Here is an 11300-nt window from a genome sequence, read left to right on the forward strand (position 1 = left end):
TATACCTGCTTTATCTATCTGTACGTACCCTGCCTCTGGATAGGATATGTCAAATAATCCTATTTATCTCCGCTTAATGCGTTCATTGTAAACATACGCCTAAACGTATTATTCATCAATGGGAGATTATATACAGCGTCAGCTTATTATTCCTAGTTGAGCATTTTTCTTACAAATGTCTATTTGATTTTGCATCCGTACACTTTGGTACGTTCAGTTTGCTAGGGGCTTCTTATGGCGCCCCATAATATGGTAAGACAAGTCCGAACACTTTCAATAGTGTGGCACCCTGAACTTATAGCATTATATGCATCAGCTCCGAATCATGTCTTGGGTCTACAGTTGGGATAGCCCGGCTCCCTTGTTTTGGTGCCTTACGTTCCGTTATATCGGCTAAGGTAGCGCAGGGAGAACTACTGCGATTGTTCCCTGGTTCTTCCGGATGAGCACCTCAGTAGAGAAAGCCGAAAACTGAGCAGCATGTCACTCTGTGCATTTTGAAACTGAACCGAAAAACCGAACCGAAAAATACCGAACCGAGCCGATATTTTGGTTTATATGGTTTTTGGTTTTTGGTATGGTATAGGATTTAGAAACCATTTGAAGGTCGGTTTTTTCGGTATAAAACCGAAAATTTTCGGTTTTTACCGAATAAACCGAATAAGTTGGCCCATTTTGCATTTCAGGCTTTCAGCCCAACGCCACAGTCCGCCAGGGCCCAGGTGCCATCGCGGCAGGCCGGCAGCCCCAGGCCAGCAGGCCCCAGCCCCGCACGGCCAGAAGCCCACACCCCACGACCTAACCTACCCTGTCGCCGCTCATTCCAGTCCCTCCCCGAGTCCCCGACCTGATGACCTAGAGTGTGTGGCAGCGACCGGCGATGGCTATTCTCGCCAAACCCTAGCGCTCAAAGCGGCGGGCACCACGGCCGGCGGTGCGCTCGGCGCTGCTACAAGCTCCACTCCGACACCACCACTTCGCCCCCCTCCAGTTCCAGCGGCCAGCGGCGGCGCGAGCAGCACATCTCCAACGCCACGCCTTCTCGCCTTCGTCCCTGCCTCCGGTACCCTCGCCAGCTCTCGCCAGCGCCGCTCCTCCCTCCTCTGCGATTCTACAGTTCGGCCCCTCGCTGCAGCCTCCATCCCCGCAGGTAATAAGGAAATCAATCACTGAGACAGATATTTAGATGGCCGAGTCTCGATTGATGTTGTGTTCGTGTGTTGGATTGAACGATTGATGTTGTGTTGGTCTGTTGATTGATGTTGTGTTGTACTTTATGTTCATCTTCAGATAATTAGATGGCTGAGAGTCATGGCATATCAGGTCCTAGCCTTCCACCAAGCAGTGAACCATTCGAAATGTTTGAGGTTCCTCCGGATCCTTGTACTGAAACTGGAAAGAAAGTGAAGAAGCATGCAGCCTCAAGAGCAGCAATATGGCTCCACTTCACTAGGGTTCCCGATGAGCCAGACCGCGCTTCATGCAACTATTGTGGACAGACAGTGGGTGTCCATTCATCGAGGAATGGTACTTCTGGTATGAACAACCATGCTAAGATTTGTAAGAAGTATGCTATTATCAAGTCGGGGAGTCGGACCAATCAGACTGAACTGAGGTTCCAACTTAGTGCTGATGGTAGTACTGTCATTCCAGTTCCATGGCAATACAATGAGGAAGAGGTAAGGGTAGCCTTTGCTCGGATGATTGCTGTGGATGAGTTGCCATTCATTTTCTCTGAGAAGGAAGGGTTTAGGTATTTTATGACGAAAGCTTGTCCTAGATTCCACATTCCATCTAGGACTACAGTTTATAGAGATATTATGGGCCTCTATGCTGCAGAGAAACAAAAGCTAAAAAACTACTTCATGGATTCTCATCAAACAGTGAGCCTCACAACTGACACTTGGACCTCCGCTAAACTTCAAAATTACATGGTTCTTACTGCCCATTACATTGATATTGACTGGAAACTTAACAAGAAAATCATTAGCTTTGTCTTGGTAGATAGTCACAAAGGGGAGGCTATTGGGAAAGCACTTGATAAGTTAGTGATTGAGTTGGGGATTGAGACAGTGTGCAGTATTACCGTAGATAATGCATCATCAAATGATACTTGTTTACAATACATGAAGAGTTCTCTAAAAAATTGGGGTGGGGCTGTTGCGAAAGGTTTATATCTTCACATGAGGTGTGTGGCTCATATTGTTAATCTTGTGGTTCAAGATGGGTTGAAGATAATGTCTCATCCTGTTCAACGCATTCGAAATGCTGTCAAGTATGTGAGAAGCTCAACTGCAAGAATGAATAGCTTTAAAAAATGTGTCACAATCAGCAAGGTAACTAGCAAAGGACACCTCTCTCTTGATGTATGCACTAGATGGAACTCTACATTTTTAATGTTGGAGACAGCAGTGACATTTGAGAGGGCATTTGATCAACTTCGACTTCAAGATCCCTCCTATAAGGAAGAGTTAGATTTGCTTGGAGTTGAAGGAGAAACAGGCCCTCCAACTCATGACGATTGGGTTTATGCTAGTGAGTTCAAATTGTTCCTCCAACACTTCTTTGTGCTGACGGGACCGTTTGCGCCTTTTGGCTCACGTATATGATGATGTCGCTAGCATCCAGATGATAAGGAGCCCGGGCTGACATGACTAGTCGTAAACCCAAAGTGGCACAGACTTACAGGAACAGGCGTCCATGACCCAGCATCGAACGTGTCGGTCATCAGCAAGTGGGTCCGGGCTGTAGCACTGGGCTAGCAGGACTCCGGTAAACCGGGCTGTAGCGGGCTAACAGGGCTCCGGTACTCAATGCGTGACATTTCCCCGAAGGGACAGACACAGGAACGAAGAAGGACACATGCCGGCCAGCCTAAGTGTTCCGGAGCAGTAGCAAGCTACCATGGCTCAATGGAAACACTAGGAGACATTTCCCGGTAAGAGAGGCTACTAAAGATAAACAACTAGATAGTCAGATCCCACACATACCAAGCATTTCAATCATACACACAATATGCTCGATATGTGCAAATACAACAAGGCATCACAACATGACTCTACGACACAAGTACCTTATTTAAAGGCTCAGAGAGCCATACATAACATACATACAAGTACGGGTCACACGACCCACATTCAAGTCATATAGTCATACAAACCAGCGGCGGAAGTAACTTGTCTGAGTACAGACAACTAGTAAAATAAAAGAGGCTTGGAAAGCCTAGCTATACTACGTGGACCTTCACAAGCTCAGGATTACCACCTGGGCCTTAGTCTACCCGTCAATGTCAACGTCTACGAAGAACCCATCAGAAGGGGTTGCAGCGTCTTCTGTAAAATGTAAAGTATAGCAACATGAGTACAAAGGTACCCAGCAAGACTTACGTCAGATCCTACATACATGCACATTATCAAGAAGGGTTGGTGGAGTTATTGCAGCAAGCCAACTTTGACCTTTGGCTAAGCTATCCTATGATACACCAACTTGAAATGGTTTTTGCGCACACGAGTCCACTACTCACCACTTCAATACACTACCGAGAATCCACCTCCGTCTTCCTACGGAGGGGCCATCCTCGGCACTCACGCTTATCTTGAAGCTTTTAGTAGTTTCCAGTTTACTTGTCTATGAACTGTATAGGCAACCAAGTAGTCCTTCACCGCGGACGCGGCTATTCGAATAGATTAGGTTAACCCTGCACGGGTGTACTTCTTCATACACGCTCTCACCACTTACCGCCGTTTACACGACATGTACTCGACAACCTTCAAGCGGAAGCCCAACGTGGGTGTCGGCCACGACCTACCTAATCACCTAAGTCTCCAATCCAGGTTTATCGCCTATCCAGGTTCCATCCGCAGGGAGTCCGGCCGAGGTTTCCCATACGGCCCCGAACGATGTGTACAGGGTTCCCGAGATACCTAACGGGTATCCGATACACCGTGCCACATACCTACCGCATCACAGCCCACCCCTACAGTCAGCGCTGTCCACGGCCTCCAGTAGGCTACAAACACCAGAAACTACTTGCAACTCCTGGACAGAGAACTAGGGTGAATAAGAAGCCGAGAGGGTCCATTGGTTTTGGGCCCAATGCATTGTAGTAGCTGATTCTTAAATCACACATACAGATCTCAGTGCTTAAGGTCGGCTTCAATGAAACAACCCACCATGTACTCCTACATGGCCTCTCATCGATACCTTTACCAACTCGTGTTCACCACATCACTCTCAATACCGGCATGATCATTTCACTCTAGCCCATCACCCAGATGAACCAGACCTGACACGACTCTAAGCATAGCAGGCATAGCAAGGTAGGAACAACACATACATATGGCTCAATCAACTCCTACACATGCTAGTGGGTTTCATCTAGTTACTGTGGCAATGACAGGTCATGCAGAGGAAATGGGTTCAACTACCGTAGCACACAGCAGTTTGAAACGCGTTGTCTTAATGCAGTAAAAGAGAGCAGAAGCGAGAACATGGGATTGTATCGATATGATCAACTGGTTGGTTGCTTGCCTGATGGGTCGGTGCACTGATATTGCTCTTCGTTAGGGTAATCACGGTACACCTCGGGGGCAGAACCTGCCGCAAAGAACACCGATACACAACGTCACCAAACAATATGCAACAATATGATGCATGCATGAGACATGGCAGTATGAGTGTGTTGGGCTAATGCAACTAAGACCAGATGGGTTTGAGCCAATTTGAACCAAATATTCAAATTCCAAACACATTTGTGATCTTAAATAGTGCTTTATCATGTTTTGCACTAAACAGCAAGTTAACTTGTTTAAACATGCATGAAAACAGTACAGATGGATAGATTGGATTTTTCTGATCATTTTTCATATATAACTTGTTTGATTTGGAGCTACGGTTGAATTTATATGAATTTTTGAAGTTTGGGTTATTTTCTGGAATTTATAAATCATTTTAGCTTTATTTTAATTCCAGAAAAGGATTACTGCGTCAGCATGAGGTCATGCTGACCTCAGCAAGTCAACAGACCCGGTCCAGGTCAAACTGACCAGTGGGTCCAGGGTGTCAGTGGGTAATTAACTAATTTAATTAATTTAAACTAATCTGGATAATTAATAGAAGGGGGCCCCACCTGTCATTGACTCAACAGAGTCAACCAGGGCCCACCCGTGGTCAAAGTCAACACGGCTGCACCGGCGTTTAGCCGCTGGCGAGCCCGACTCGGCAGCGGAAGTGGTTTTGGCCGTTCCGGCCACCAAATGGGTCGCGGAGGGCATCGGGGTGGAGCTGAGGACGAGCCGCGGCTCTTGGTGGAGTCAGTTGGGGTTGGGGTGGCCGGAGTTGGCGCCGGCGACGACCTAGGCGGCCACCGGAGTTCGGTTGGGGACGAACTCGAGGCTAGGGTGTGCGGTGAGGTGCGGGGAGTGCACGGTTGGACTCAACGCAGCATGGTGAGTGCGTTGGACACCGAGAGGTGGCCGGAGGATGGCCGGGAGCACGTCGGGGACGAGATCCACGGCGGTGCGTGCGGGTGATCTTCGTGCGGTGGCTACACGGCTCGCGGGCGAGAGAGGAAGAGTAGGAGAGGTAGCTAGGCTCACAAAGCACCCGTAGAGGCCACCGGCGGGGTCGGGGACGAGCTGATGCGGCGACGGCGTTGAAAGGGATCTCCGGCGACGGCGAACTCGGGCGAGGTCGGTGCGGTGGACTCGGGCCTTGCGAGCACACGGGGCTCGGTTAGCTCGACGAAGTGGACGGCGGCGGAGCTCCTGGACACGACGAGACGACGCACGGGCGGCGGGGAGCGCGGCTACGGCGATGGAGCGGCGACGGTGGCTTCGGCCATGGCTGGGGAGCGCGAGGGGGAGGAGCTGGAGAGGAGAGGGGACGTCTGGGGGGTTCGGGGGAGAGAGAGGGGTCGATCCACGGCGTTAGCCGGGCGAGTGGAGCGGCGAGGCGGCGAGCAGGTGCGTGGCACCCATGCGGTGCTCGCCGTCGAGCACCTGCCTGCCTGCCTGGCCGGGCAAGCAGCTCGCTGGCGCGGCGCTGGGCTGGGCCGGCAGGTGGGCCGGTTAGCGGGCGCCAGGTAAGTCTTTCTGTTATTTTCCTTTTTCTATTTTTCTGCAACTTTCTTGAATTTTTAAAAATACCTAGAAAGTTCCAAAATTCACCAAACTGCTCCTGGTTCAAAATTGGAATATTTCCAACATGAAACATTTCAGTTTAGGAATATTTGAGCATTTGAAATATTTTATATAATTTTAAATGCCCAAATTCAAATACTTATCATTTAATCCAAAGACCCTAAGATGACCTAGAAAATTGTGCAACACTTTTGGCAGAGGTTCTGAACCAGGACAAAAATGATGGACATTTTAGAAGGGCATTTCAGGTTCATTGAAATTATTTTTAGTAAACCCTAGTTGTTTTCAGAGGGGGCTGGGGGTTCTGGCATCCCCATTTCAAGTTTTTGATGAAAGAGTAGACATGATGCAACACTCTAATGCATGAACTAGCTAGGGTGTGACAACTCACCCCCACTCAAAAGAATCTCGTCCCGAGATTTGGGTTCCTCCGGGAAGAAGGCGGGATACTCGAGTCGAAGACGATCCTCCCTTTCCCAAGTTGCTTCATTCTCAGAATGGTGCGACCATTGAACCTTGAGAAACTTGATATTATGACGTCGACTGGTACGCTCAGCTTGATCGAGGATACAAACGGGGTACTCTCGATACGTGAGATTATCTTGGAGATCAAGCGTTTCGTGGTCTACTCCACGGATGGGATCCGAGAAGCAACGCCTGAGTTGAGAAACGTGGAAGACGTCGTGGAGTCTGGAGAGATGCGGAGGTAGTTCCAATTGGTAGGCAACTTCTCCTCGTTTTGCGAGAATGCGAAAGGGTCCAATGTAACGAGGAGCCAATTTTCCCTTGATACCGAAGCGATGGGTTCCCTTCAGAGGAGTAACCCGAAGGTAAGCCTTCTCGTCAACCTCAAAAGTCATAGCCTTATGTTTTCGGTCATATTGACTCTTTTGACGAGATTGGGCTGTTTTCAACTTTTCACGAACGATGCGAACTTGCTCTTCTGCTTCCTGAATCATATCCGGGCCAAAGAATTGTCTTTCCCCGGTTTCTGACCAGTTAAGAGGCGTTCGACACCTTCGTCCATAGAGAACTTCAAAAGGGGCTTTGCCCAAGCTGGATTGATAGCTGTTGTTATAAGAAAATTCGGCAAATGGAAGGCATTCTCCCACTCCATTCCGAATGAGATAACAGAAGCTCGAAGCATGTCTTCTAGAATCTGGTTGACGCGTTCCACTTGACCACTTGATTGAGGGTGGAAAGCGGTACTAAAAGAAAGACGGGTTCCCATAGCATTTTGGAAACTTTCCCAAAATCGAGAGGTGAAAAGACTTCCTCGATCCGAGTTAATTTCCAAAGGAACACCATGGAGAGACACTATTCGGGAGATGTACAAGTCTGCTAACTGACTAGCAGTTATACTCTCACGAACAGGTAAGAAATGGGCCACTTTGGAAAGACGATCGACAACGACGAATATAGCATTATTCCCTCTCTTGGTCCTGGGAAAACCGGTAATGAAGTCCATACCAATTTTATCCCATTTCCATTCAGGAATAGCTAGGGGTTGAAGGGTGCCAGCAGGCCGTTGATGCTCTGCTTTTACACGACGGCAGACGTCGCAGTTAGCAATATACTGAGCAATTTCTCTCTTCATCCTAGTCCACCAGAACCTCTGGCGTAGGTCCTGATACATCTTAGTGCTACTGGGATGAATAGTGAGAGGAGATTCATGAGCTTCCTTAAGGATCAATCGCCTCAGGTTTCGCACCTTGGGGACCACTAGCCGATTCCCGAAGTATACGACTCCTTGATCATCGATGGAGAAACAATTCGCAACTCCTTTCTTGATGTTTCTCTTGATGCAGGAAATTCCCGGATCTACTTTCTGTGCTTTGATGATCTGATCTGTAAGGGTAGGTTTCGCCACCAAGGTGGAAAGAAATCCTTGAGGAACAATGTGAAGGTTAAGCTTCCGAAATTCCTCATGGAGAAGCGGTTGACTTTGTTGTAACATCAGGTTGTTACAATAAGATTTACGACTTAGCGCATCAGCCATGACGTTGGCTTTCCCTGGGGTGTAAGTTATTCCTAAGTCGAAATCTGTGATCAACTCGACCCAACGTCTTTGCCTGAGATTTAAATCCGGTTGGGTGAATATATACTCCAGACTTTGGTGATCAGTGTAGATTTCGCAATGATTACCGAGAAGATAATGTCGCCATGTTTTGAGTGCATGGACTACAGCTGCAAGCTCCAGATCATGAGTGGGGTAGTTTTCCTCATGTGGGTGTAATTGCCGTGAAGCATAAGCAATTACGTGTCGATCTTGCATGAGAATACAGCCTAGTCCTTGTCGCGAGGCGTCGCAGTAGATAACAAAATCCTTGGAAAAATCCGGTGGTACCAGTACGGGAGCAGAGGTTAAACGTCTTTCAATTCCTGGAAACTGTGCTCACATTGTGGAGTCCACTCGAACTTTTTATCTTTCTTGAGGAGTTCAGTTAGAGGTTTGGCAACTTTGGAGAAATTCTCGACAAAGCGACGGCAATAGCTCGCTAAGCCCAGAAAACTCCGAACTTGCTTGACCGATTCAGGTGGAGTCCAATTAAGGACGGCTTGAACTCGCTTAGGGTTAACAGCAATGCCTTTACCAGAAATTACATGTCCAAGATAGGTCACTTCTGATAACCAGAATTCACATTTAGAAAATTTGGCATAAAGGCGATGCTCTCGAAGTTTCTTCAACACTAGCCTTAGGTGTTCGGCATGTTCTTCCTCGTTCTTGGAGTAGATGAGTATATCATCGAGGTAAACCACGACGAATTTATCCAAATACTCCATGAAGATTGAGTTCATCAGCCGAGAGAAGGTGGCTGGAGCGTTGGTTAAACCGAAGGACATGACGGTGTACTCGTATTGGCCATAACGAGTAACAAAGGCCGTTTTCGGAATGTCCCCGTTTTTTATTTTGATTTGATGGTAGCCCAACCTCAAATCCATTTTAGAGAAGACTGAGGATCCAGCGAGTTGATCATACAGGTCGTTGATCCTGGGGAGCGGATACTTGTTCTTAATTGTGACCAAGTTGACAGGTCGATAATCTACAACCATCCGGTTCGTACCATCCTTCTTCTTGACGAAGAGGACGGGGCAAGCCCAAGGAGATGAACTAGGTCGGATGAAACCCTTTTTCAAGGACTCATCAAGTTGTTTCTTAAGCTCGGCTAGTTCAGAAGGTGCCATCTTGTAGGGTCTTCTGGAAATCGGGACAGTTCCTGGAATGAGATCTATCACGAATTCGACATCTCTGTCAGGTGGAACACCTGGCAATTCCTCTGGGAAGACATCCGGAAAGTCACGGACTACCGGAACGTCCTCAAGGTCTGGCAAAGGGCTGGCGTTAAGAGAATATAACTGTCACTTGGTTATTCGGGTCAAGATATTGACTATCTTCCCCGAAGGATGGGTGAGTTGAACAGTCCTAGAAAAGCAATCAATTTTGGCATGATGGGCTGACATCCAGTCCATACCCAAGATGATATTAATATCCGAAGATTTGAGGGCTATCAAAGATGCGAGAAAAACAAGTTTGTCGACTTGAATTTCATTTCCATGGCTTACTCTAGAGCTTTGCCATTTGGATCCCGGAGTTTGAATTACCATAGAGGTGGGCATCTCACAGAATGTGGTGTTATGCAGACGAGCATAACTCTCGGATATAAATGAATGAGATGCTCCTGTATCGAAAAGAACAGATGTCGGGTGGCAATTAACAAGGAGCGTACCGAGAACGACGTTGGGATCCTCTTGAGCTTCTTCAGCAGAGATACAGTTGACATGGCCACGTGTAGCGGTGGCCGGCTTGGCGTGGAACACTTTCCCTGTCGGCTTGCCGTGGCCAACAGTTTTTGCTGTCTGGTTGGGGTTGGTTTGGGGACACTCGCGCATATAGTGGCCTGATTCCCCACACTTGAAACAAGTCACGGAACTGGTACGTGGAGGGGCATTGTTGGTTGGACCACCATAGGGCTTGGCTGGTGCATATGGCTGAGCTGGGCGAGGCTCCTGGAAGGATGGCCTCGGTGTGAACCTGGGTGGCAGGGCAGTGTTAGGCACCCACACGCGGCGCTTCTGAGGACCAGCACCGGATGAGGAACCCAAGTCACGGCCATGCTTGCGTGTTGCTTCATAATCAGTCTGACCAGTCTCAGCACTGATGGCTTTATTAACAAGCTTCTGAAAAGATGTGCACTCATGCAGACGGAGGTCGCGGTGAAGCTCAGGACTAAGCCCCTTACGGAACCTTGCTTGCTTCTTGGCATCAGTAGAAACTTCCTCCGTTGCATAACGGGCAAGGTTACCAAACTCCCTGCTGTAAGCGTCAACAGAGAGTCGACCTTGAGTGAAACTATAGAACTCCTCACGTTTACGGTCCATGAGACCCTCCGGAATGTGATGTTCACGGAAAGCCTCGCTGAATTCAGCCCAAGTAGTGACATGGTCCGCTGGGCGCATAGCTCCATAATTCTCCCACCATAGACTGGCGGGGCCTTCAAGATGATATGCAGCAAAGGTGACCTTGTCAGCCTCAGCTACTAGCGCAGAACGCAGTTTGTGAGAAATATTGCAAAGCCAGTCATCAGCGTCGAGAGGCTCGACGGAGTGGTGGAATGTGGGTGGATGTAACTTGATGAAATCACCGAGTGACACCAAGTTAGTCCTCTGATGGTGTGATGTGTTCTGTTCAATACGCTCCAACAAACGGTTGGTCTCCCGCTTGTTTCTCTCAGCCTCTAGCATAACTTCTGCCAGAGAGGGAGGGTGAGGCAGATTTGTATCTCCAGCTCTGCTGCCTTCGGCCTGCTCTGGGGGAGAAGGGTTGTTGCGGGTGTTGACCATCCTAGGAAAAACAAGACAATGGTTTAGTCCAACATGACAAGATTCCGGCATAGAATGTAGAATGTAATGGACAACTCAGAATGCAAGATGATCATCCATATGACATGGTAGATACAGAAACTACTTCTTTTATTCCATCGTCATACACACCATACGAGGTTTAGTACAAGACCAACAAGTACTACTACGGTGAAAGGAGGATTACATATCATCGGAGGCATCCCAAGCTCCTATACATTATTTTTCCTACACCCCCGGGATTACTACATGCTAAGTCATATTCCACAAGTCACGTAGGACGGTGGGAATACAACTATT

This window comes from Triticum dicoccoides, chromosome 7B (genome assembly GCF_002162155.2).
Source record: "Triticum dicoccoides isolate Atlit2015 ecotype Zavitan chromosome 7B, WEW_v2.0, whole genome shotgun sequence".
NCBI lineage: Eukaryota > Viridiplantae > Streptophyta > Magnoliopsida > Poales > Poaceae > Triticum > Triticum dicoccoides.